Source organism: Melitaea cinxia, chromosome 16, assembly GCF_905220565.1.
Source record: "Melitaea cinxia chromosome 16, ilMelCinx1.1, whole genome shotgun sequence".
NCBI classification, from domain to species: domain Eukaryota; kingdom Metazoa; phylum Arthropoda; class Insecta; order Lepidoptera; family Nymphalidae; genus Melitaea; species Melitaea cinxia.
In genome coordinates, this window is record NC_059409.1 from 6845266 (window position 1) to 6851510 (window position 6245).

Genomic DNA, 6245 nt, shown 5'->3' on the forward strand with positions numbered 1-6245 from the left:
AATAAAACGCAATCTTTACTAAGTTATGACCCTATAAAACTTTCGGAGATTTATGTTAATGTCACGAATAACATTTAGCAATAACCTTATGCATTTAAAAACGTCACCGTTACCTAGACCGTTAATCTGATGACACGGGTGGTATACTACATATTGTATAATAATATGTCATACTTAATGACAGGTATTATTAACCCTCCGCCCAGCGCCAAGAAGCGGGTTTCAATGATGATTCATAATAAATAATATGTTGTCAGAATGCAGTTTGGTCACTTTTATTTCAAATAGAAATCTACTGAACTTGATAAAAGATTCAGTGCTCAAATCAATTAATCAATAAATAATGTGCTCTTTATTTCTATTATAAAGGTTCTTCAGTCTATTCATCTGCATTTACATAAGTAAGTGAGGAAGATTGCAGTTCAGTCTCAATTAATGGATTACAACGCATTAGGACATATTTATTTGCTATTATGTATAATCCCAAAATGTTTGAAGCTTAAAATTTTAAGTGATAAAAACGTTTTATTACTGTATAATAAAAATTACAGATACTAAATATGCACTTGACTGACTTTATCACTCTTCTGTATCCTTTGTCCTCATTCCCGATTTTCCTTTACCGTTTCATGTCTGTTATTGTGTTATGTCCATGAACGGTGAACTGGGTGATAAATCAATTTATTTTATTATCACTGACTTCCGTGATCGTATATATTCGTCTCGTTATCGTTTCATGTTAACGTTAGTGAAAAAACGTTCTAATTGTCAGACTCAATACCGATAGTGTGCGAGCCAGTTGCTGAATAAACTGTATAGGGCTATTTATCAGATGCGGCCTTGAAACCAATCATTTGTATTTCATAGGTGCGCCGTTTACTAAGTCCAGTATGAAAACAAGACTATGTGCACAATAATATTGTTGTAGCTTCTATAAAGTTTCACCTGCTCGTACCTGCAGCTGCAAATTTCACGCGTATTTTAACTTCGTTGCATCTATAAATTATTTCAATATGACTAGAATTTTATTTCTGATCAAATAATAGTTAACTTTTGTCGTTATACCTACTTCAAAATTCGTAAAAGAGGTGGATAAAAATAAAATTAAACAGAAAAAGTAAGGTACAAACCTTTTTTTTTTTCAAAAGTCGACGTTTATTTTAAATTCTCGGCATCTAAAAATTTATGAATCGATACCTCCAAAATCAAAAGTCAATCAGTATATCTAAATTATTTTTCTTGCACGAAGATGTAAAAATGCCTGGCAAGGCAACCATAATTTATAGCGGAAAACTCCGATTATAAGAAATGCATGCTGCAAACAGTACTACGGCATTGAGGATTAAGATCCGTTACCTTCTCCTTAGTAAGCCTACTTTACTTTTCACATATCTGTAATACATAGGTATAGCAATGCTGAAATGTTAATAAATTTTTTATTCATCTATCTATAATAAACAGAAAGGTTTGGTTCTTTACGCTAATTATGTAATACTAGCTGTACCCCGCGGTTTCACACGATAAATGGGCTATCTAACACTGAAATAATTTTTTCAAATTGGACCAATAGTTCCTGAGATTAGCGCTTTCAAACAAACAAACAAACTCTTCAGCTTTATAATATTAGTATAGATATCAGATGAATCATAAATATTTTGACGTTAATAAACCTGTGCATTGATAAAAGTTATAAAAAATAAAACTAAACACTATAACTTAAGACTGTAGCAAGTAATCAAAAACGCGCAAGAAATATCGAAGTGCAAAAGTCATCTTGTAATTAAATACTGCTAATAAGTTTGATCGTTAATTGGTTATTTCAAAATTCTAACATACGACTACTTAATGGAATGAAACTGCCATATATGTATATCTACATACAAAAATACGTGTTTATTTATTTATTCATAAGTCAACACCAACAAGTAGTACAAAAACAAATACAAAATTAATAAAGTAAACATCGGTATCTAGATAATTGCCTACTTTTTTAGAGGTTTCCTTAAGTTACTAAGAATATCGAAATAAGTCAAATTAAAAATTGTCCATTTAGCATACAGTAATGAATATTCGAGATTACATTCAGAGCTTATTGTCAAAAACTAAATTATGAAAAGTAAATAAAAAAAATGATGACGAAGTTTGTCGTTATAATAGTAAGCCGATATTAAACTATGATACCTTGTCCATCTTGTATTTGACGTTTGGCGCAATAGCAGTAACAGTGTGTAACTATCACAATGTAGCTCATTTGTGAGCTATTTTCAATATTGCAACTTTCGTTGTTGCTCAATGCAAAACTAACGAGGCCAAATTCGTGATTGCTGCATTAGTTTTGTTTGGAAAGGTTCAATATTTGTTGTCGCTTCGAAGATACAAAAAGACACGATAATAACCTTAACCTTTCTATTATTTTTTCAGCAAAAATAAATTTTTAAATCTTTAAGAATTAAAATCATATATTTATGATGAATCTGACATGAGTATTGATGAGTCTGTCATTGAGATCTGCTAAAAACGCATATGTCATCATCATCATTGTTGTCATCATCATCATCATCATCATCATCATCATCATCATCATCATCATCATCATCTCAGCCTATCACAGTCCACTGCTGAACATAGCCTCCACAAGTTCACGCCGTTAACTCATGTGTTTTGCCCATAGTCACCACGCTGGGCAGGCGGGTTGGTGATCGCAGGGCTGGCTTTGTCGCACCGAAGACGCTGCTGCCCGTCTTCGGCCTTTATATTTCAAAGCCAGCAGTTGGATGGCTATCCCGCCATCGGTCGGCTTTTTAAGTTCCAAGGTAGTAGTTGCCTCTTACGACACCCACGGGAAGAGAAGGGGTGGCTATATTCTTGACTACTGTAGCCACACAGTGAAATGTAAATTACAATAAATTTAACAAAAAAGAATCGTTACAATAGTTAAATAGTGGTTTGTTTATTTTCCTTTAATAAATGACAGATATAAAAATTTGTGATTTAAAAAACTTTTCCTGTTATTCAGTGTTAAATAATATTAAAGTTATTATTAGACGAAGGTAGCGTCAGTTTTTATGCAACATGTGTAACTAAAATTGCAATTTACAAAATATTATGTGTATGCATGTATAGTATATATCAAATTTTTTGTGAAATAATAATTAAAAAGTGCTTTTAAAGCCTATTTGAACAAAGTATTTTTAGATTTTGATTTAAATTATGTCTGACTAAATTTAATAAAAGTCTATTATTGATTTTCTCGCAGTCTTATCTCGTTATATTATATTGTATTTAGTTGATTCTTCTTAATCTTATATATAACATTCTCGTGTCACAATGTTAGTTAAAATACTCCTCCGAAACGGTTGGAACGATTTTTACGAAAAATTGTGTGCATATAGGATAGGTCTGAGAATCGGCCAACATCTATTTTTCATAACCCTAAATGATTAAGGGTTGTCTATACCTAAATTTTTTAAATATTTTTTGGACAAAATTTTTTTATTTTTATATTTTTATTTATTATGTGGCAATCCATAGCTGTAACCGTGCGCCAACGCGGCGTCACCTGTTGCGCTGGCGGTTGCGGGTTCGATCCCCGCACATTTGTATTGACCATACAGGTGTTTGCCATGGTCTGGGTGTTTGTGCACTCCTTTTGAGTCTCCCCACGGTGCCTCGGAGAGCACGTTAAGCCGTCGGTCCCGGTTGTTATCATGTACACCTGACAGCTATCGTTACTCATAGTAGGGAATATATCCGCCAACCCGCATTGGAGCAGCGTGGTGGATTAAGCTCTGATCCTTCTCCTACATGGGAAAAGAGGCCAATGCCCAGTAGTGGGATTTTACAGGCTGAAGCGTAGTTATTATGTGGCATTTAAAAACAAATACTAAATTTTCACGTTTCTATCACCAACCCATATTTTTAGTAGTAATTTTAGTAATTTAATAATTTTTCATCCAGCTAGATAAATAATAACTTAGTAAGTTATCCCCGCCAGTTGAGCATAACATTTAATTTAAACTTTTCACATACTTTTTACAAAAATGATATTTAATGGGGGTTAAGGGGGTTTAGAACATATATGACAAAACAACGTTTGCCGGGCTAGCTAGACTTCTATCTATATACGTGAAGCAAAAACTTTGTACCCTTTTTACAAAAATTGCGAGAACGCAGGAGTATGAAATTTCGCAGACTTCCCACCCTGGTTCCGCACCGCGGGTATTTAACAAAAAATTCTAAATATTTTTCTCCTTATTTTTTTTTTCTTTTGAAAATATAATGAAGCCTATGTCACCCACGGATAGTGTAGCTTCCTGACAGTGAAAAATTTTTTCAAATCGGTTCAGTAGTTTGGAAACTATTCAACGCAAACAAAAGAACAATCAAATCTTTCCTCTTTATAATATATTTTTTAGTATAAAATAAAAATTTTGTATTGGTTATTATCATAAAACCTGTGAGTCATGCGGTATTTGCGCTTGACTAATAAACGTTCGTACACGAGAAAAATAAATTTTTAGTAAACACTTAAAACTCGTTTTTAATATAATACCAACTACGTCATCTATACGTTTTACTGCATACTACCTTTTTAGTGGGTAATATGTCTTAATCGTTCAAAATAGGTATATGAGAAAGTTGGCTATAGTAGTAAGTTGGTCTTTAATCGGTATATATGTATATGGTTCATTAAATATATTTTTACCACGCTTTTATTAACTTGGGTTGTACTCGTATGTATGTATGTATTTATGTATGTAATAGAATCTTTGAGCATAATTTTCACCAATTTTCAGAAGTTTGATTAATTTGAAACTGTGCACACGTATCAAGGACCGATGACAATGCAATAATTCAATAACAGTTGCCCAATATCCTTATTAGGACCGCTAAGATTAATAAATTCTTTCGTGGATCCTCTGTAAGGAAGTAAGAGAGATAAAGCTAGCGCGCGATCTGCACATCTGCAGTTTCGGACTTACTCTTTCGCTCGGGCACTCGGCACAGTACAACGGAGGCAGATACTTTTTCAGGCTAGTTGCATTTTAACCGACTTCCAAAAAAGGAGGAGGTTCTCAATTCGACTGTATTTTTTTTTATGTATGTTACTTCAGAACTTTTGACTGGGTGGAGCGATTTCGACAAATTTTCTTTTGATCGAAAGGTGGTGTGTGTCATTTGGTCCCATTTAAATTAATTTGAGATCTAAGAACTACTTTTCGAGTTATATCTAATAATGCGTTTTTACTTGACAGGAAAAACCTCATGCAACAGTGAAACTTTAGACGAAATGACTAGATTACGAAATAGTTCGTATGGCATTTCAATGCTATCACATATCCGCAAATAATTAATTGAAAAAACGAACTAAAAAATAATTAATTTCTTTAATGTGCATAACCAATCATTGTTACGTATTAATTTTATACTTCTGCGACCATTTAGTGTTTTTTTCTATGAATGCTGTTTTCTCAAAATGTAGTTGATTTTAGTAAATACTAGAGTAACAATAGCATAAGCTACAGTAAGTTACGATTACGTAAATAAATATGCAGTCGTAATTTCGGCTTTGAAGTATAGCTCAACAACCCATATTAACAGACCTGGTATTACATATTAACGAATTACATATTAACAACGCAAAAATTGTGCGGATCGAGTAATACGCTTAGACTTACACAGCATAAAACGTCTAATATTTGTTTAAAGTACTTTATATAGTGATCATAATTTTAGTTATGCTATGTAAACGGTAATACAATTACTTTTTATATTAAATCATCCATATGATTTCTATACAACATATTAATATAATATTATAGAATCTAACACTAAACACTAAAAGGTACAAATAACAATCATATGTATACCTAAAGGGTAAGTGTAAGTACTAATATTGTTTCGCAAATTTCGATGACAAAGGGTCGGGCCCTTGTTCGCTTTCCCCGTAGCTAAAGGTATTGATTAACAGCACTTAGGGCTGCAGTTTAATGGGATTCCTAATATTTTACTTATAACTAAACATAGGTGCTTTGGAAACACTATACTACGCTTTAAATATCAAACAAGTTGCAAGTCATAAAAATTATTTAGTCTTGATTCGTTTGCAATTTACTATTAAAAGTATTGAATTGTATTTTGAGTACAGAAAGTAAAGAAAATACTTCATCATTCATCGTCATTTTAGCCTAATAGAGTCCACTGCTGGACATAGGCCTCCACAAGTTGGCGCCAAAAATGGCGTG